The following is a 22,842-nucleotide window of genomic DNA, read 5'->3' as shown; positions in this document are numbered from 1 at the left end:
ATTCATATATAAGGCAGAGGAATGTTATGTCTAATTCATTCCACTGTCTTTCCCATTCTTATCCCTCCTCCTTTCCCTTCATTCCCCTTTGTCTAATCCAGTGAATGTCCTTACTTTTCCTCCTTACCCTCCCCTGTTATGAGTTATCATCCACATATCAGAGAGTACTTTGAGCTTTTATTTCTTGGGGCTTGTTAATTTCTTTTTTAAAATATTTTTTGGTGTATATGGACATAATACCTTTATATTATTCATTTTTATGTGGTTTTGAGGATCAAACCCAGTACCTCACACATGCTAACCAAGCACTCAAACATTGAGCCACAACCCTAGTCCTGATTTATTTCACTTAGCATGAAATTCTTCATTTCCATCCATTTACTAGCAAATGCCATAATTTCATTCTTTTTTATGGCTGAATAATATTCCATTGTGTATATATGACACATTTTCTTTATCTATTCATCTGTTGAAGGGCATCCAGGTTGGTTCCATAGCTTTTCTATCATGAATTGAGTGCTATAAACATTGATGTGGCTGTGTCACTGTAGTCTGCTGATTTTAAGTCCTTTGGGTATAAACCAAGGAGTGGGATAACTGGGTAAAATGGTGGTTCCATTCCAAGTTTTCTGAGGAATCTCCATACTGCTTTCTACAGTGGTTGCACAAGTTTTCAGTCCACCAGCAATGTATGAGTGAGCATTTTCCCCTATATCCTTGCAAACATTTACTGTTACTTGTATTCTTGATATATTTCTGACTGAGATGAACTCTCAGTATAGTTTTAATTTGCATTTCTCTAATTACTAGAGATGTTGACCATTTTTTCATATTTTTGACCATTTGCATTTCTTCTGTGAGGTGCCTGTTTTGTTCCTTTGCCCATTTATCGATTGAGTTTTGGGGGATTTTTGGTATTAAGCTCTTTGAACTCTTTGTATATCCTTGAGATTAATGCTCTGAGGTGTAGATGTTAAAGATTTTCTACCTTTCTGAGAGCTCTTTTGATTGTTTCCTTTGCTGTGAAGAAGCTTTTTATTTGATACCATCCCATTTATTGATTCTTGATTTTACTTCTGTATTAGGAGTCTTATGGACGATGTCCGTTCCTGAGCCGACATGATAGAGATTTGGGCCTTCTTTTACTTCTGATACGGGCACGGTTTTTAGTCTAATACCTAGATCAACAAGACCTTTTCTTGAGAAGCCTCTGAAATTGTGAGAAAAACCAAACATAATAGCAAAAGAATGTCACATGGCTAGATGGCCATTTGAACAGAGGTGAATGGAGGACAGTTAAGCCTCAGAATAGAGAGAAGCCAGATGACTTTGAAGTTTCTTTCTAAAGAACCTCTTTGATCCTATAATTATTATAATAAAATTTGTTATCATTACTAATATTTAATTAAAACTATTCAGTATTTTCATTGGAATTATAGCTTACTGTTTACTAATGAGATCCTCATGATGTCAGTGAGAAGAAAACATAGTGCCATATAGTTAACAGGTAAAAACATCTTTCCAAATGTCTGACATTTCTTAATTCCTTACAGTTTATGCAGTAGGTCATGTACTATTTAAGAGTACTGGACCACCAAATGCAAGTAACCCATGGTTGGCTTAATTCTAGTCATATTAAATGGACATTTTATTTAGATCAATAAGTAAGGGGAGAAAAATTTATTAACATAGACCAAAGCATCTTAGTATGCTTGAAGCAAATGGGACTCTTATTCCATACCCATGTAACTTGTGAAGAGAAATTGGAAAAATGAGTATTTTGAAGAATCTGCATTATGGGTATGAGAGTAGGTGATCCGAAGGAAAAATGTACAAAATTTCAGCTTCTTATGGTAGCAGAAGCCTAGTACACATTCTTCCAACTTTTGCAGAAAGGAAATCTTTGGAAGAATCCCTATGACTTTACCAAACTTCCAGCAGGAACCCTGAGATTTTTTTTTTTTCTGGCCATGACTTACCTGTCTACCTACCAGATTATTGTCTTTCTCATCCCTGAATTTTACCTTCACAAGTTCAACTTTCACCTAATTTCTCCTAGTCTTTCAAGCCTGACAGCTCAGTTTGTCCTCTTCTTTGGTATGTATTCCCTCTACTAAATCCCATTTTCCTTCTTTCTTCATTCTCTGGAATTATTGCCCTCTTGTCAAGGGAAATATTCCACCCTTTTCTATAACACTGAACCCATGTTCTTGCCATGAATGAAATCAAGTTTCTTTTTTCTTTGCTTGTTTTGCCAGTCTCACAAGGGTTCTTTTATTCAGCAACTTTCTTTCCTTGAAAACCATATCAAGTTATACCAATTCTCTGTATTATCAGAAGGTATAATGTCACAGGTTGACATGTAGGTTCCACCACAGATTGGTACAAATTGCATTTTCAGGTTCATTTTTCATTAGTCTTTACCACACATCAAGACTTCTAGAAGCACTGGATGACTTACTTACTAACCAACAATATAGCAGATATGCTTGTACCCAGAGATTTTGTTTCTGATATTCTCTTCTTATTATGCCCTCCCTTTACTTTCTGTTTATACAGGACAAACCTATGCATATTTCCTCCCTCCTTTATTAGTAAATTGAAAGCTCTTTAAATAATCATGTTTATTTACCTTTCTATTCCAAGGCTAGACCAATGCCTTGCACATAGAAGATGTCTAATAAATGTCACTTCTAATGAATACAGTATGGCCTTCAAGCCAATGAAGTTCTGAATTTTGTCATAGAAACTTCAGAAGATCTCAGGTTATCAAGTGCCTTGGCCAATTTCTCTTCATGTTAAAAGGCCGAATTGATCTGGAAGACCAGTATGACAGCCATATCTCTTTTCTCTTGTAACATTATACTAAAATGTGCAGGGCAAGTCAGAAATTCAGAAAGTCAGGATTACATAAATACAACATGCCTTACAACTGAGAGTAGACCTTGAAAGACCCATTATCATAGAGCTTAATTTAGTCTCTCTTCATTCCCACATTGTCTTGGGACCCTGGGAAAATAAACTTCAATTCCTCACTGCTCTTCAACAATATTGTTCAGCAAACATTTACTGATCTCTCAGTATATATGATCTCCTAGGTTCAGAAAAAACAGAAAAACAAAAAATTCCCTATTTTCAAGGAACTCAGAGTCATAGAAGGAAGATAAACAAGAAACAACATTTAATGTGTTCATTCATTTCACACATACTGCATCCTAAGCAGATGGTCTAGTAACAATGTAGAGGAAATACTATGGGAACAGTGGGCAATGAGTACCCAATTCTTCCATGGCTATATACTAAAAGAAAAAAGGAAATTTTGATATATGAGTGGGAAAATCACCAATATTTATATAAAGTTAGGGGAAAATGACAGTGAATCGAGTTCTGAGTATTACAAGTAACTGAGAATGTTGGGAAATAATGTTATAGAAATAATTAAGGAAAATGAAGTCAGGGTTATTCGTAGAGGTGATATCAAGAAAGTTCTTGGCTGCCATGCAAGAAGTTTTTTTTTTTTTTTTTTTTTTTTTTTTTTTTTTTTATGTATGCTGTAGAGAACCACTGAAAGATTTTAACTGGGAGAGGAGAACTCAAATCAGATTTGCAATTTAGAATACATGTTAGAGGAGGTAAAATGGTAATGTCCATCCAAGTAAGACCTGTTGAAGCCTTTAAACTAAAGTAATGGCAATGTAAATGCATAGGGGGTGACAAACTTGAATGAAACTTCATAGGAACTTTTAAAAGGATTTGGTGGCAGAATACATGTTGAGGAGAAGAGAGAAAAAAAATTGCCCAGGTGCTGTGGCCATTATTGTAAACTAGGAATATAAAAAGGGAAGCAAGATTGGGAGGAAGATAAGAAATATGATGCAATATGTGTCTAAACAAGATAATACTGAAATTTAATGAATTCAAAGAGAAGTGCATCATGGAATGTTGTAAATATCCTTGTCCATCAAATCTTAACAAATTTTTGTTATTGTTTATGAACTGACTCCCTGTCACCACCAAGAAATAGATCTCCACCCCCTCCTCCTCCATAAAGTTTCAAGCTAATAAATGCAAGTAAAACTCCCTTTTTTTTACTCACTCTGACATGTATTCTAAATTGCAAATCTGATTTGAGTTCTCTTCCAGTCAAAATCCTTCAGTGGTTTTCTATAGCCTACATTAAATGCAAATTTCTTCCATGGCAGCCAAGACCTTTCTTGATATCACCTCTATGAATACCCTGTAAGAATTAATTGGAAATAAGCTCTCAAAATGTATTTCTTGAGCATCCTAAAAGACCTGTGATTAATTTCAAAGGAAATATTCCCATTCTTCCTTATTGATTTATAATTAATAATTTCTCTAGGTAAAATGAGAAAAGACATCAAAAAACACAGTAAGCTCTGAGTATTGAATTTCTGACTTCTGTGTTTCAGGATGAGCATATCAGGATAGTTAATGCAGTGTGCCCAGAATAGGGCAACTAGAATTGCAGAGAACATGAAACCTGTTATATAAGGAACCTGTGCTTGTAAGCAAGATAATGAGATGGTTAAAGTAGTTTTGACAGGTGCTTTTCACATACTTTAAGACCTGTCAGGTGTTAAAATTTAATTCTGTGTCTCCAAAAGGAAGAGATAGTTCCAATGATGCAAGTAGAATAGAAATAGATTAGGGGATCAGTACAAAAAATAATGTTCCAGCAACTACAGCAATCAATTTTATCATCTCCTTAGATGGCAGTGAGATCTCCAAGACCAGAGACTTTTAAGGAGGAATGAGATGATCACTTGATATTGTATTGTAGAAAGAAGGATTGGACTGAGTAAGACACATTCCTGTACTGAAATTCTACATTCCAGAATTTTATAGAGTAACACTTTAGGATTGTGGCTTAAATTTTCTACATGGCATAGTGCCTACATATCTGGTCATAAGGCTATATATCTTGGCAAAAGGCTAATTGTCTGTGCTATAGTTGTTTATATAAACTTAAATGTGATTCTGCCTTTGTCTAGCCATGTCCTTGGTGTTAGATCCTAGTACAGGAACTGTTTGTACATTAATGCTTAAATTTATTTGTCATGGTTGGGTATTATGAGTTACTCTTGGCCTTACCCCCCACACAAACTCCTATATAATAAAAGAGGAAAGAAGGTGAGGCTTATCTTCCATAGGACTTTAGCATAAAATGTGATTGAGAATTTATGTTTACTTCCTTTACTCTCCATTGTATAAAATACATTTGTTATTAAGATACCTGTGTAGGTGCATTTCTCCAGTCCCCTTCTTTTTTGAGATGTTGTTTTATTACATTGCTCAGACTGATTGAACCCCTGCACTCAAATTATCCTCTTACTTCATCCTCCCAAGTGCTGGGATTGCAGGTTATGTCACCACATCCAACTTTCCTTTGACCTTGTATCTCATTTTCCATGTGATTTTTAAGACCATTTGTCATTTCCATGATCCATATTTCATTTACCAACTCAAAGACTAGGTATTTGTTGGAAAGCAGAGTACAGTAAACATGTTAAGACAAAGCAAAATAAAGTAAGCTACACATATTGATACAGGTGAATATTCTTTATCCAAAATGCTTAGGACTACAGGTGTTTTGAACTTCATTTATTTTCAGAGTTTGGAATATTTGCATATATATAATGACCTATCTTGCAGATGGAACCCAAATCTAAAACTGAAATTAACTTATTTTTCAAATGCACTTTATAAACATACACATAAGGCAATTTTATTCAGTAGATTTTTTAATTCAATAGTTTTAATGTGCCTGTTTTTTGACTGTGAGCTATCACATGAGGTCAAGTGCTGAATTTTCTACTTGTGGCATGTTGTCAGCATTCAAAGAGTATTGAGGTTTGGAACATTTCAGATTACTGTTTTTCCAATTAGGCATGCTCTACTTATTATATTTTGATGGTGGCCAGATTGGGTAATCAAGCAAACTATAATCTCTTTGAGCACAGAAAATTATTTTATATTTCTTTGAATTTCTCATAACATAGTAATTGTTAATAGGATCATTGTTTTTACTGAGGTAAATTACACTCAAATTTAAGTTTTTTTTTTCTTTAGGGCTAAAGAAATTTTCCTCACAATGTGAAATGATGGCAGGTATAACTAAAATTCAAGAGTAAATGGCAACAAGATAAGAAATTCTCCCAGGATGATATATGGTAACTTTTTCTACATATTCCTTAATATAAAAAAAATCTTACTACACTTCAGATTCCTCTTGTTAATTTGAGAATTCTGATTAAAAAGGGAACAATATTGGTGACAAATGAATGGGGGAAATATTACTAACAGTTTCAATGCGAATGAGAAAGCAGAGAAAACTCAAGGAAAGTGCATAAAAACTATGTTTAGGACTTAAAAGAAAAGTTAGATAGAAAAAAATTCTTGGAGAAAAAAGTTAGTTATGTTATTTTGGGAGGAATTACTTGAAGCAATAATACAGCTGCCAAAGGAAGGAAGAATATGTTGAATTAATGATAATTTCAAATCTGTTAAGTACATTTACAAATCTGAACTGACTGCTTTGCTGGCTATCATCAGGTGAATAGCACATGCAGGTTAGACTGGCTTGGAGCATGAAAAGTCAATGTGACATTGTAAGGTAATAATATCAGCTGGCTGCTTTGTGCTTTGGTGATCACAGTGATTCGGAAGTCTGAACTTGAGTTCAATCCTAGGGTCGTTTCTATTCAGAAAAAGTGGAAATTGATTGTTGAAGTCTCCAAAATGGTGGTTTTCTGCAACTGACTATATTAGCATAACTCCCCTATCTTGGAGGAAGAGAAAGTAATTTTTTTTGTTTAATCTTCTTATCCTTACCATGTGCTCTCCTATTTTCTTCTCCTCTTTCTTTGCCAAAACATATAAAGTTTCTACATCCTATGCTCTCAGCCTCTCCCCTTGTTCCCCAGAGTCTCTGCATTTTAAACTCACCTCCTTACTCCTGACACTGTTCCCTTGAAAGTCATCCATGACCAGGTTCCACTCTCTCACTACTTGGCATTTTTAAACATCTTCCCTTAGAGTGCTTTCTTTCCCTTCTTTTCTGGCACTAAAGTCTTTTATTTGGACTTCTCTGCTGTCCTTCCTTTGACTTATTCTTGTCCCACCACCTTCTTACTATAAGCAGTCCCCAAGGATATAATTTGAACTTTATTAAGGGTTGACAGTTACATTCAACATTTCATGTACATGGAGCTTATTTAATCCTCATTACAATCCTGCAAGGCTGGAACTAGTGAATCCTTTTGTGAAAAGTTCATGAAAAATCCAGCTCTTGACCTACTGCTATAAGATAAATAAAAGCATGCATACAAACACCTGAGTTAATATCATCTCCAGAAAGCAAAGCTCTCAAATTCTCTCCAGTTTAATCTCTTCAAAACTCCACCCCATTTTGATAAAGTACTACTTGACCATCTACCAGTTCCTTCGGAATTCCATCTCAAGAATTCTACCTAAAATTTATTTTCTAATCATTTTTTCCTGTCCTTGTTTTTGGATCCCTCAATCAGCTTAATTTGACTTTCCTCTTATTTCCTTTGTGCTCTGTTGTTCCTTATTTTTATTACAGAAAGTAGCAAGTGAAAGTCTCCTAGTCACATTTCTTCCACATATTTTACTGTTCACCACATTTTTCCACTAAAAAGTCTTGCACTTGTTATAACCATTTCATCTGGTTCCATCTGGAGGGCCACTTACTTTTGTAGAATAAGTCACCCTCCCTCATCCTTTCAGGATTACAAGTTAACATTTTCCCTGGGAAGCCATGATCTGTGGACACCCACCACCCCACAACCATTGCCCTCATAAAATAATTGAGAATCCCATGTTTGAGGATTTTTGTGCTGAGTTCCCTCTTTTTCATCAGTCTTCTGAATCTGGATTGCTGTCCATTCTTGTTTTCTACTAATTTAGGCATTGACCATAAATATTCTTTGACCCATTCCTGCTTTATTCTTTCACTTTGCTGCTGTTTCCTGATTTTTAATACTTTTCTTTGTTCTCATCTTTTTTTTAAATATTTTTATTTGTAGATGGACAAAATACCTTCATTTTCTTTATTTTTATGTGGTGCTGAGGATCGATCCCAGTGCCTCACACATGCTAGGCAAATGCTCCACCACTGAGCCACAACTCCAGCCCTGTTCTCATCTTATCTATAACTTTCACAGCCTTCAAAGGCCTAGTATAACTCTCTTTTAAGTGTCCTTTTTTACATTTCTATTATCAGTTAAACCCACAATATTTAGCAAAACCCTTGAGTTCTGTTATATGTATACATATCTTATTTTTTAATAGTAGATTTGTAAGATCTTTAAGGATGGTGACAAATATCTTTTTTTCACTATTTACTACAGCTGATGGTCCAATATAAAATCAATACCAGCACTCAGAAATCACTGATTGATTGATCATACAATTGATTTCCTTGTTGAAGGCCATGGCTTCTATCTTCTGTACTTTTAGGTACGTGGAGAGCCAATATCATACCATTCAGAGAGACTACATTGATAGCATGGAAGGGATTACTGTTTTGGTGGAGGTCAAGCCTAATCTGTCTCTGGCTTCACTGACTCAAAGCTAGCATTTCAGTTATTTTTTGGACCCTGTACTCCACTCCAGTTTCATCTACATGACCCTGGAAAGTGGAATGGGGTTTGAAAAATCATCTTAACCACATATCATTATATCCGGAAGCCTATGAAGATAGAAATAATTGAAAAGAGTAATTGCAGAGCTTCAAAAAGACAATGGGCAGGTTTATGTTATCTGTTATTTTCTTTGAGGTGATTCTGGTTTATTTAAAAATGTGTCATTGTCAATGCCCTGGCTTTCATTGGGAAGCTCAATCTAGAGATGGCTTCCAAACCTCAACTTCAAATTTCCCAGATAATACTTTAATTTCTCTTTCAGAAGTATTGATCCTCTTTCTGCTTTTTCCACAATGAAATCCTGGTTTTTTATTTGTGTTGATTCATCCCCCCTTACTCTTGTAATCTGTCACATTTTTCTTCCAATAATTTTTAGACTGTGAGCTCAGGGACTTCTTTAGTCATTTTTATATTATGTCCTTAGGCATGTTGATTATCAAATATTATGGTGGGGAACCTAAATCAGCATCTCTAAAAAATGGCTGACTCCATGTAATTTTTCTGATAGGATTTGATATTCTATTAAAAGCTCAATTTTTGTTTGTTTTTAATATTATAACTATATGTTTTCTGAGAGATAAGATAAATAATGGTTTTAACATAGTTGTCTATGATAAGACACTTTGTTTTACTTTCTATTTACTAATGAACCTGATAACTGGTCATTTTTGCTCCTCTCCCTAAGCAACATGTCTTTATTTTCTTAATAAAGAAATTACTTTCAACTTTCTAGGCTCATAGGTTGTTTTAATAATTTAGCATCAACCCATGGGTTCTACATGGTTTAGACAATTGGGATTTTTTTAAAGTAGTTGTCCTATTTTTTTTTTATCTCTTAGTTCCTAGATTGAATCTAATCAGAGTTTTACTTTAGGAAATAAGTAGCTGCCAACTATTGTAAGGTGAACTACAAATGTGTTTTGTCTCCTCCTACTCTAATTTTCTCCCATTCCTTCAAGTAGATTCTAAGTAATAAGAATTCAAAGAGGTTATGTCTGAAACATAGGAATATTTTTCTAATACCTCTTTTTCTCTTGTCATACCCTGTATTTCTCAAAAACAGAGCAAAGAAATAGAAAGCAGGAACTTGGGTTTACATCCAGTGCTGCTGCTGATATTTTTTTCTCGTATATTGAAGTTTTGCTTTGTTTTAGTTCATGAGAAATTGTCAGCTATCAAGCACAATGAACTTCAGAGGAAAAGGTGCTGAAAGTACCTGTCAAGTGTATATTCATTAATAGCTGTTGTGCAATATGTTTATAAGTTTGGATTGCTGCCAATTTTTTTCACTACAGGATAAATTTGAACACTAAAAGGACATCCAACAAACACAAATATACATAAGAGAATTAGAAATGTGAGAGCTAAAACTTCTTAATCACATAATTATTTGTTCTTTTGTTTTGTTTTGTTTTTTTGTTTGAGTGGTGCTGGGGATTGAATCCAGGGCCTTGTGCTTGCAAGGCAAGCACTGTACCAACTGAGCTATAGCCCCAGTCCTCACATAATTATTTGAACAGCTGCCTGTCATTTCACGTTTTCAAGAACTAAAGTACTGAATGTTGATATTATTTCTTAGGTCTTTTTCCTTCTCTAATATTTATGATACAGGGGATTTGTCATCTATTAAAGTAGAACTAGTATGTTTTGATCTTCAGATTATTCTTCTTCAAAAGTAAATTGAAGTTCTCAAATTTTTCCTTTTATAATATAAACTTACCTCTTTCAGAATGTAAGTGCATTGAATTAATAATCCTCTAATAATTTCTAATTATTACTAATAACACCCCAAATTCATCTTTAAAGTGTTTATTTTTAAATTGATTTGATTTCTATTATGTGAGGCTACCAAAAATGAAAACATTGCTCATTTTCTCAACCAAGCTGAAAGCAAGATGTGAATAGAATATTGCACTCAAAACAACTCAAGATGCAAAGCCTTAGATATTGATGCATGTGTACTAATATTCTACTTACATATTTTGCTCTGTATATTAATATCATGTACATGTATTCATACAATTTATGTAAAATTTTTCCAATTGTGTTAAATATGGTTACCAAAGAAAAATGCATTCTTGTAATGGCAGAGTGTAAGAAAGTGCTCAAAGCAGAAACTGAATAAGCATATGTCAAAGGGACACCAGAGCCATCATACAGTGAAAAATGTAAACAATAAAATATATAACCTAGTATTAGAATATAATACATAAAAATAGATGAGTCCATAATGATACCAATAAATGAATAAATTAATAAGTGATATGAAACAGAGAACTCTCCCATAGAAAAGAATTCTGAATTTATATAGTTTCTTCTCAAGGAGATGAAACACAATTTTTTACTTCTTAAATAGGCTGCATAGATTGACTTCCTTCCAAAAATTACAGTATGGAAAGGAAGAAAAAGTGATTGCAATGGAAAAATTTGAAAAACACCACTGCAGCTAGGTGATCAAGATTAACATCAACGTGATAAGTCATACTGACAGTAAGTATCCTTGAAATGATATGATAAGAAGGTCACTTACTTCTGTGGTTTTCCTCCCCTAAACGATAACCCACTTTAACCATGATAAAAGTATCAAAAATCTCAAGTTGATGAATATTCTACAAACTACCTGACCACCTCAAAACTTTCAAGGTCATCAAAAACAAGGAAATTTTTAGCAACTGTCACAGTATAGAGGAGCCTAAGGAGATCTGTCATAAAAATGTAATGGATATTCTGGAATAAAAAGAGGATCAATTTTAAAAATAGGTGAATATAAATAAAGTAGGCATTTTGATTAATAATGTGTCAATGTTGGTTTATAAGTTGTGACAAATGTACCATAATAAGGTGTAAAAAATAAGGAAAACTAGATGTGGTATATCTAAGAACTTTGAAATATTTTTGCAACCTTTCTTAAATCAAAAACAATTTCAAAATTAAAAAATACTTTAAAAAAGAAATGTATTTATTTGATTCAGGATTTGACCCAGAGCTACAGTCTAGTGAAATTTTCTTAGAGGAAGAACATTAACTATACCATTCATTTCTATTTCTTTGTGTTTACCTGATTACTCTTAAGTTAAGTTGATCTAATAAAACATAATCTAACTGAGCAGGAGGATTTGATAAAGTAAAGAGAAAGAGCAATGAGGAACTCTAGGCAGCATTAAGGATGAAGAAGACATATACCCCATTTTGCTTTTTATTGATCCTGTTCCTTTGAAGTACTGGCCACCACCTCTCCTCATTGTAGTTATTTTCAGACTCATTTACTCCCCTTCATTCTGTAAATATTTTAGTATCAAGCTTTGTGCCTTTCTCTGTAAACATAACTACTCCTGCAGTTGACTTTAGTATCTAGGTTATAACTTTCATCAATCCAACATATTAGTTAGGATTAGGTTTGGCTAATATAATAGAAAAGCCCCATAAAGTGATGTAAACAAGACTGAAGCTTATTTTCCTCTCATAAAAAGTCCAGAGGTAGACAGGCCTGATATATAACAGCTCCATAGTTCTTTTTTTCTGCTCTACTATTCTCAGCTACCTCATGGTCCAAGGTGACTGCTGGATTTCAGCCATTCAATGAGGAGTCACACAGAAGGGTGGGGAAATGTAAGGACATACCTTTTATTTTAAGGAGATTTAACAGAAGTTCCATACAGAACTTCCACTTAGATCTCACTGGAAGAATGTAATCATATATCTAGCTACCAGGGAAGCTAAGAAATGTGTCTGTATACAGAAAGACAACATACCAAGGTTATTGAAAAGGAAGAGGGAATGAATATTAAAGTGGGCCTTTACCACTCTCTGTCATCTCATTTTTCAGTTCTGTAACCTTATTCCAAGGATTTTATGATCATCTCACTAGCCTACACCTATGTTCATTTCTAAGACTGTGCTAATAGATGCAACGTCACTGAAATCTCAATGTGAAACATCCTATTCTCCAAACCATCTCTTACCTACTAAGCTTATCCCCTCTGGTACTTACTGCCATCAGCCAGGTCTTTGACTCCATTGGGTCCTCCATCAATCTGCTCTTCATTCAGAGCATTCTTCATTCTTCATCAACAGGTTTAAAATCCACCACCCAGCATTATAATCCCACCCTGCTATGCACTCTCAACTCCTTTGTTGCCCTTTTCCATACCAGCTTGTATAAACTTTACCTTGGTATATACCTACACCCAAAAAATTAAATATGGTAAGACAAAAATACCACTATGGTGAATTGGCTTGTCTTAAATTCATAACCACCAAACATTCCTAGACCTTCAGTACAATCTGCCATTAACACTTAGGTTTTCTAGTCAATTCTCTATCCACTATTCTAGTTGATTATTTCACACCTCCTACCTGTTCAAACATCAATTACTTGTCTCCTCTCCTCAGTCAATGAATAACCTTGCTGTTGCTTTTCTTCCTCTAAGAGAACAGAAGCAAGACTCAGAATATAGTTCAGTTGGTAGAGTGCTTGCCTCACATGCACATAATCCCTGGGATTAATCCCCAGTCAGTCCCCAGGGAAACACAAAGGAATTGGAGGTGAGAGGAAAAAAAAGTAAGGATAACCAAAAGAAGGTACTCAGGGAGTCAAGAATTTGGAATGGTGAGCAAGCAGTTGTGGTAAAATTCCACCTCTTCCCTTAAACTGTTTTTGATCAACAGCAAGAAGATGAGTTCATAAAGAAACAGAGCAAAGAATGGGGGGTGCAGTGTATATTAAGTAGATTTTTCAACTTCATAATATAAGAATGGACTTTACAACAAACAGTGCCACTGACTCAGAAACCATGGCCTGTGTGACTTGGAGTTCCCCGCCTTTGGCTGCCTTCACCATCACTATGCCTAAGTGGCATATCTTGTTAGAAATGTAGTGACCAGTATTCCTGTGCTCTTCACTCAGCAAATGTTTACTGAAATCTTGCTCTCTACACAGTGTGTGCAGAATATGAAAAGTGATCAAATCTGGATCTATGCTGTTATCAGCTGTCAAAGCAGTGATTCTCACACTTTAAAATACACTTGTTAAAATGCAGATTCTACAAAAACTCTACACAAAGAATACAAATAATCCAACCAACAAATGGGCAAAGAAAATGAACAGACACTTCACAGAAGATCTACTAGCAATCCACAGATATATGAAAAAATGTTCAACATCTCTAGTAATAAAAGAAATGCAAATAAAAACTACCCTAAGATTCCATCTCACCCCAATTAGAATGGCAGTTATCAAGAATACAAGCAACAATAGGTGTTGGCGAGAATGTGGGGAAAAAGGTACACTTATACATTGCTGGTGGGGTTGCAAATTAGTACAGCCACTCTGGGAAGCAGTGTGGAGATTCCTTAGAAAACTTGGAATGGAACCACCATTTGATCCTGCTAGCCGACTCCTTGGCCTATACCCAAAGGACTTAAAATCAGCATACTACAGAGATACAGCCACATCAATGTTCATACCTGCTCAATTCACAATGGCCAGATTGCTAGATGACGAATGGATAAAGAAACTGTGAGATATATATACATATATATAATGGAATATTTCACAGCCATAAAGTATAATAAAATTATGGCATTTGTAGGCAAATGGATGAAGTTGGAGAATATCATGCCAAGTGAGATGAGCCAATCTCAAAAAACCAAAGGACGAATATGCGGATGATGATACATAATGGGGGTGGGAGGGGGGCAAGAGTGGAGGAAGGAGGGACTGTATAGAGGAAAAAGAGGGGTGGGAGGGTTGGGGGGAAGAAAAAAATAACAGAATGTGTCAAAAACTATTACCCTATGTAAATGAATGATTACACAATTGGTATGCCTCTACTTCATATACAGAGAAACAAGATGTATCCCATTTGTATACAATAAAAAATAAAAAAGCAGATTCTGCAGATGGGACCTCTGATCCTGCTTAGATTGCAACAAGCTCCCAGGTGATACATGAATGCTGCTGGTCTGTATATATAACACATATTGAGTAATAAAGTTTCTCATAAGGAATGATAAGTCCCATTATCATAAAATCTTGGACTCCTCTCAACCCTAGAATTGTCTGTGACATTTTTATACATTTTGTGCGCCTTCTAATGTTATTTTTTTTAATTGCTCTTTCTCTTGGAGTTTATTTTTTGTGGAGTTAATCACTGCAAAAATGCTATTTCTTAGCTTATAAGAGCATTTTTCTTCTAACAATTCACCAATTTGTCAGGGTCTATCTACTATTAGACACTCCACCTCGAATTATTCCCTAGGACAATTCAGGATGGCTAGTCCTTCCTGTGGCTCTGCACAGTATCAGTCTCAAACCTTGACCTCTAATTCCCTCTGCCTGGAAATGAAGTCCATGGTATTATTTCCCCCTGGTCAGCGCTCAGAGAGACGTGGCTCACAAAATGTTTTGGCACACCTGAGACCGCATGAGGCGGCCATAGAGAAAGCTGCATGGGTCCTGTGGCACCAAGCCCCTGTCGTCCTCTGAGCTGTGCACTTGCCAGGCAGCACGGGGCCCACAGCTCTGGTGCTGCGGGCATGGCTTCCCCATGGAGCGGTCCCTGTCCAGCGCTCCCAGGAGGCGCTTGAGGCTGTGCACACCCACCATCGTGGTGGTGGCAGCTAGAGAGGCCAGCAAGCGGGAGAGAAGTGGTAGCGGGCGGCAGGAGCGTGCAGGAGTGGCCTTGATCCATGGGCGTGGTAGCAATTTTAGGAGGAAACCCAGATCCCTGGCTACGGGTGCAGCTTCAATTTCAATAACTTTCTTGGTGGCCTTGCCTGCCCACCAACCAACGCGCCCATGGTCCCGGGAAGAGGGAGCGCATCGTTGGAGGTGATGGGGTGCGGGAGTGGGCGCGGTACTGCGGGGGAGTCCGGAGGGCGGGTTACGAGAGTGGGGGCGGCGGGAGATCCAGAGGGCTTGTGGTTGTCCCTGTAGGCTGGTAGTTTGGGACCATGGGGCATGGTTTCCTGGAGCGGGGATTCCCTTCCTGGGTCCCCAGCACAGAGGCATGGCCGGTGTGCCCCTGACACGGCCAGTGTAGATCTCTGCACCAAGTGGCCCCCTAATCAAGCTGCAGCCATGGAAAACACCACCAGCGAACGGGTGTCTGGGGAGCGTCACAGCAGCAAGGCTGCACGCATGGAGGGTGACGCGGCCATGCCCTGGGAAAGGAGCACAAGATCATGGTGGGGAGCATTAGCGACCCAGGCGTCTTCAGCCTGCCAGACTCCAAGGTACTCTTTTCCGCGCCCCCTACTGTGGTGGTGCAGCTGCTGCTTGGCTTCCAGACTCCTCCTCATTTCCTTGGCTCCTTTTCATCACACTAAACTGGGTTAGGAGAATGTTTTTTTCTTAATTAAAGGGATATTCCGGGTAGGGAGGCGTTGGATCATAAATTCTTCTTGTGGTGCTGCCTCAATATAAGGCACTCATGAAATTCTTGTTTTCTTGGTGGTTTGACCAAGCCTTGAGCCACATATTTAGGGCAAGTACCATAGACATATCCCCACACTCACCATCCTTGATTCCTCAAACAATTTATAGGTTGTAAGCGTTGGTGGAAAACTTGAGGGAGTAGACTGTTTGAGCCATTGACCCTAGCGCAGTTGCTTACATTTTCCTTGAAGTGGCTGTGATTTTTCTCCCTAGAATTTTCTGTTTGGATCATTTTTGCTCTTTTAGGAACTCTGCACTTTAGGTTCTTTTCCCCTTTGTCATGGCTGTGAGCACCCACCACTTGATAACTAGAATACTTGTGCCTAGACTTGGAAATCTATAAAAGGCATCATTTAGTTGACTGTTCAGTTTTTGTGCTATATTTTGTAGTTGTGGTGACTGTGCTTTCAGGCCAGCTGTGCTTTCAGGCCAACTTCTCAAGTGGGAGAACCAATGATTCCCAGATTGCTCCACTCCACAGTAGTCCTTCAAAATGTTTCCTTAGCCTAAAAGCAACAATTTATTGCTTCTCTGAAAACCTTTCTTTCAATTGAAGGAGTTACAGAGAGAGGTCAATTGTGTTCCCCCTAACAGAAAAGACAGATGGAGCTGACAACAATGTGATTTCCGTCCTAATATTTCTAATAACTTAGGAGTGTCAGCATAAATATATTTAATTATTTCTGGTAGACTGCTCAGGGGTGAAATAGAAAAATGGAGGGATTGAGGCAATTGGGGGATATGTGTGAGGCTTTAAAGAGAAATTAACTTTATTTGCCAAAGCAGTAGTACATGGAATTTGGATGCTATGGTTTATTGTTTTGGATCCCAATTGAGAACATCATCATAGAGGGAGATATAAGAGTGGTTGAAAAGGGCATTTCATGGGGCTTTTACTCCATTCCTTTCTTTCCTCTCCTACTTCAGAACTTCTTCCTCATCATCTGTCTACCCAGCTATCTGTATTTACTTCATTAAAGTTTTCCCAAAGTGATTGACCTCATTTTATTTTTACCCCTTTTCCTATATCAATGACTCAGGATTTAAGTACATTGTATTTGTGAAACCATGACTGAAGTCATTGGTGTCCTGAATTAAAGCCAAATTGTTCTCTGTGAATTGGGGCCTGTTCTGGGTCATTCTTTCCCTCACACCAATCTTGCCATTTGGCAAAAAAGAAAATGGTTCATATAATTCTTATGGTCCCACCCAAATATAAGGGTTTTTGACCTACCCATTTCTTCCCTCTGTATTTTACTGAAGCCTCTTCAAACTATAATTTTAATTGTTGTTTTGTTCTTTTATTGGTGGTTCTGCTGTTTTACTTAAAGCAATCAACCTTTTCTCTAGTCAGTTGCATTTATTCCTACCACGGAAATGTCATGTCATAAGTGGAATGGCTTTGCTTGAAATGTTGGAGCTTAGTAGTTTGTGGCTTTCAGATTCTAAATGAAAAATCATAAGTTGTAAAATAATTGATAGAAACAGTGACAGTGGGGCCTCCATTGAATGCCAGCCTTTTTCAACAGATTAATTCAATGGTTCTCAATCTTATTTATGTATTGGAATCACCTCAGATTTTTTTAAGTACTTTAAGAAAAATGTGCATCATTTACAATGTAGGGAGAACAGAACCCTGTGTACCTCTCACCAAGTTTAGAGATTGATCAAAGCATGAATGAATGTATATCATCCATACCCTAATCTACTACTCCTCCACCAATTTTTTGAAGCAAATTCCAGATGTTATAACAAATTATGATGTACCTCAAAAGATGAGTTTTTTCTCTATTTTAACATAATCACAGTCTTCTCTGGGATGATTTTAAAAATAGATTCTCAGATCCTATGTCTGAATCAGAATCTTAGGTTATTCTTAACCATATGCAAAAATTCCTGTCTAATGCAGCCAGTCGGACAGAATGCATTGCTTTTAGAATATGGATACTAGGTTTTCCCTTGTGCTAATACATTGTAATATTGTAAAAGCCTCTTTGGTGTTCTATTTTCAGATTTTTCTTTCTTTTAGTGAATTAAGTAATTAATTTGTCTTCTGGGGCTGGAACCAAAGGCCTCATGCATTGTAGGCAAGTGTTCTACCACCGAGCTATATACCCAGATTTGAATTTTATTTTAGATTATGTGCGGAGCTTCTCAGACTGTAGTTTTGAGGAATAGTGAGAGATAGTATAGAATGTAGACTTTTCCATTCCCCACAACCACCACACACAAAAAAATCCGAAGCAATAAAGCTAGTCTTTTTTTTTAATGCACTTTATTTTGTTTGGTAATATCTTAACAGTGTAAAGTCCTTTTTATCTGTTACCAGTTTAAGGCAGGGCTTAGCAAAAGTTTTCTGTAAGGGATCATATGGTAAATAATTTAGACTATGTGGATAATACAGTCTTTCACAACTGCTTCCACGGTGGTGTGAAAACAGCTGTAGATAATAGGCATACAAATGAGTATAGCTATTTTTCAGTAAAATCTTTATAAAAGCACCTGGCTTACTGGCTGCAGCTTGCCACCTATTGGTCTAAAGGGATGGTAAGAAGAAAAAAAAACAAACTAAGGTGTTAATATTTTTCAGAATCCTGCAAACTTTATTTGATTGTATAAATGTTTTTGTTAAAGGAAAATGTTTTTATTGTCTTTTGCTGTTTGAGGTGCCAAAATTTGCATTCCTATACTTCAAATAGAATAAACCTGTCATAGGTGAGCAAGTATGATTTCATAATCACTTTTTTGTTCTAGTACTGCCTCTCACTAGCTAGGCCAACTCCTCTACCAGTAAGCTACATTCCTGCCCACTATTTCTCCATTTTATAAAATGATCAGTTTTTTATGTTAATTAATTAACTGATTAATCTGTGGTTCTGGAGCTTGAACACAGGGCCTTGCATAGGCTTTGTAAGTACTCTGGAACTGAGCTACTGCCCCAGACCTTTAATATTAAAATTTTAATGTTCCTTCTTTTTGTATCTTATTAGCTAAAAGAGAGTTTATACATTTTTTATGAAGTTTGGTATCTTTAACTTTCTTTACAGTTGATAATTGAGGGCTGTTTTTAGTTGCTTGTGAAAAATATATATCTGACTTAATTTTTAAAAATATAGCCATCTTTCATTTTTATTATTTTCTCTCTCTTAGGAGGTACTCAGAAGCATGTAATAACTGCCGGCTTATGAATTAAACTGGCAGTAGGGAGTAGGATTTTCTTTTTCTCTAAAGGGCAATCTTGAGGCTCTGAAAGGATAATTAATATATGCAAACTCAAAAGTTAGACTATGATTTATGCAGCACTTGTGCATAAGCCATTTGAACATTTTTGGCTCAAAATGAGTTATTTTTCTTTGTCTTCTAAAAATCTGATTTATTCTAATTTTAAGGCTTATTTCCTTAGCTGAAGCCTAGCACTTCTCTCTACTCTAAGAAGGAGAATGATCTTTCTAAGAATTCTTGGATCACAATTTATTCTAGGATTAACCTACTCTACAGCTCCATGGGGACAAATAGTTTGTATCATGGCAGCAGGTTTTGGTTGACTCCATAAAGCCCACCCAACAGGCCCAGCCTACTGTTATCCACTGCTCTGAAGGAGGTAAAGAGGTCTTCATTTCTGGGTCTTTCAACAACTGGAGCACCAAGATTCTACTGATTAAGAGGTGAAGGTAAGTGTTTGGACTGAGGGGTCCAGGAATAGAACCTGACCTGTTATCCTTTCTAATAAGAGGGAACAGGCTGGACTTCCCATCTCTACCCACTAGATGCTTTCTTTGGAATATTTCTATTCTGTGAACACTTAGTATCTATGGCATTGTTTTTTAACCTCATTGTGTGTCAGATGCTTTACCTCTTAGAATATCATTACTTCAAAGGAATTTATAATAGCTTTGTGGGTGTATTCTTTCGGACGATGTTACACAGGTCTTTTCTATGCTTGGAGGAAGCCTGTAACTGACAGAATCTGTTGCTGTGACTTCTGCACTAAACCAAAATCCACCATAAAATTTGAGGTGGTAGTGTTATGTGGTACTTGCAGAGCAATGATGAATTAACTGATTATTAGAATGGCCCAGATAACCAGATATGTCATTGTACAGTAATGGCTTACCAAAATATGGAAAATACCTTAAGGACTCTTATATTCCAAATATGTGAAAGTACTTGTACATATGAGGGATCAGTTCTCCTACAGCAAAATAGTTATACCAAGGTGAACCATTTTGGGAGATCAAGGACTATTTTTTTCTAGGCATTGGCTTAAGAACCAAAGTTGTTGGAAGGGTTGGAAACATATGCCCAAGATAATATAGATAAAGAGATTTGATGTATACATTATTTTTCACACAAGGGACACAGTGGCTTAGAGATATGGGAAGTCATTGGTATAATACTATAATTACCACTTGGTTTTCTATATTCTGTCTTCTTAAAGGAACTTGATTGACCTTCTGTTTTCTACTACAGCCATAATGACTTCAGTGCCATCTTGGATCTCCCTGTGGGGAGGGAACAAATATAAGTTTTTTGTAGTTGGACAGTGGGTTCATGATCCATCATTGGGAAGGCTTTGGTCTCTAAATGTTTCCATGACTTAGCAGTCTCATTTTAACAATAATTGCTCTCTGAATTGATGGTAGCAGTTCCCTTACCCTAAAGGATTACTCTCAATAAAAGATGGAGATGCTGTTATTGTTTGTAACTTTTACTAGTCAGAGAGAGGAGGATGGGTGTAAGAGAGGGATTTGAAAATGGAATTCAAGAGTGTTTTCTGCTTATTATTTCAGCCAGTCAGTTTGGTTACCAGTCAGTTTGGCATGGTTAGCATGTAAAGAAATCTAATTTTGAGGTGTTTGATGCTTTAAAACTAGATTCTAAGGAAAGCTGTGAGACATCTTGTCAAGGTAATTTTATAATATTTGCTCTCTTTTGCCTTGTTTTTCTTGTAACACAGAAGTAGCTTTTAAATTTCCTTCTTGAAAGTAATCTTTTAATTTTGTTTTTTATTTCCATTTCTTCTCAGGAATCTTCTTAATCCTTTATATATGTGCACATATTTCTTATATAAATATTTAGATCCTGTTCTTTATACCAAAAAGTCTCAGTCTAGTGTATTTTAACTTTTTAACCAAGTATCTACAGTAAGATATTTATTTTGCATTGCAGCCCAATAAACACATACACAGATATACAGCAGTGTAATATGTGGTATAATGTTTGCCTTTATTCCCTGTGATGTATTCTTTTCTGTTTTTCAAAAATATTTATTTATTTATTTATTTATTTATTTATTTATTTATTTATTTATTTATTTTGGTACTGAAATTGAACTTAGAGACCCTCTTCCAACTGAGCCATAACCACAACCCCTTTTATTTTGAAACAGAATCTCACTAAGTTGCTGTGACTGGCCTTGAACTTGAGATCCTCCTGCCTCAGCCTTTTGGGTCACTGGGATTACAGGCCTGTTCCACAGCACATGGCTGCTATTGTGTTCTTTACAGCCCATTAGTGGGCTCTAGCCTATTGTTTGAAAACTCTTTCTAGTAATATTTCATGTTTTCCATTGACCTTTGGTGGTATTACCCAGCAGAGATGTGCCTTGTTTCTCTTACTACTACCTCAGCTTAATCTGCCACTTTGATAAATCAGTTGGCAGTTCTGTAGTTTTATGAGACATTACAAGTATAGTAGTCAATGGGTAAAAGTAGCTTAAAAAACAACCACACACACAATATCAGGCAATTCTTTTGAATATAATCAAAATTTTGTAAATTTTTGATTTAAAAAATTCCCTGGTATGAGAAAAGATCTCTATATACTTTTTTTTTCTTTTTCTTTTTCTTTTTCTTTTTTTTTTTTTTTCAGTGCTGAGGATTGAACCCAGGGCCTTGTGCTTGCAAGGCCACTGTACCAGCTGAGCTATATACCCAGCCGCTTTTGTTTCCTATAATATTAATTTTTTTAAAGACCTTCACCTCTACTTAATTTACTGTCAGTAATGCAGGTATTCTCCAAACCACATTCATAATTACTGTTTTGCTACTTTAGAGTAAGAGCTATGCCTATCTAAGGAACTGTGAATTGTATTTACACTGAGTATTCTTCTCACTTTGAGTTCAAAACCCACCTGTGCTACTAAGTAGTTTTACCATTGTGGACAAGGCCCTCAATTCTTTTGGTTCTGTATTCAATAACAGTAAAATCAGTGGTTGGACTGTGTTTCTCAGCAATCACAAGTTCTGAAGTGCAACATATTAATAAATAGCAGGGCATAAGTGTACCGTGTTGTTTCTAAAATGGCATGGTATAATAATTATTTAGGAAATTTTGGATAATAATATTTTCATTATATTAGCTCTTAAAGTTAAGCTAGACATTCTTTTTGACTGGTGGACAGAGATTTAAAAGGGTTTAAAGATACCAAATTAAATTTTGAGGCCACTGGTAACTATATTTTTGCATTATATGATTCTGGCAAAGCAACCAATGAATAATAGTCAATAATAACTCTACAGAAAGAAGACAAGCATACTTTTGATATTTATCACTTCCCTCTTTCACCTAATTTCCCAATCCATTCTGGTAAGCCTTAGAATATATTTTTATTAGGTTTTAATTTGCACTAAGTTTAATGTAGCCAGTTACTTAACCAATTTGTATTTTTTGGATGATGATGATGATAAGAAAATTAAAAAAAAAAAAAAAAAA

The 22,842-nt window shown here is 36.1% G+C and overlaps 1 pseudogene across 1 annotated transcript; it reads left to right on the top strand.

The window, feature by feature from the left end:
- Positions 1–15,771: 15,771 nt before the first annotated feature.
- LOC306652636 (5'-AMP-activated protein kinase subunit beta-2-like) lies at positions 15,772–21,035 on the top strand (annotated as a pseudogene). Its single transcript has 4 exons — positions 15,772–15,926; positions 19,627–19,793; positions 20,599–20,714; positions 20,957–21,035. The product of its transcript is annotated as a 5'-AMP-activated protein kinase subunit beta-2-like (transcript).
- The last annotated feature ends 1,807 nt before the right edge of the window (positions 21,036–22,842 follow it).

Source organism: Sciurus vulgaris (assembly GCF_902686455.1).
Source record: "Sciurus vulgaris genome assembly, contig: HiC_scaffold_367_arrow_ctg1, whole genome shotgun sequence".
In the NCBI taxonomy this organism is placed as follows: Eukaryota; Metazoa; Chordata; class Mammalia; order Rodentia; family Sciuridae; genus Sciurus; species Sciurus vulgaris.
Note: the sequence above shows the minus strand (reverse complement) of the source record. Positions and strands in the feature narration are given on the sequence as shown.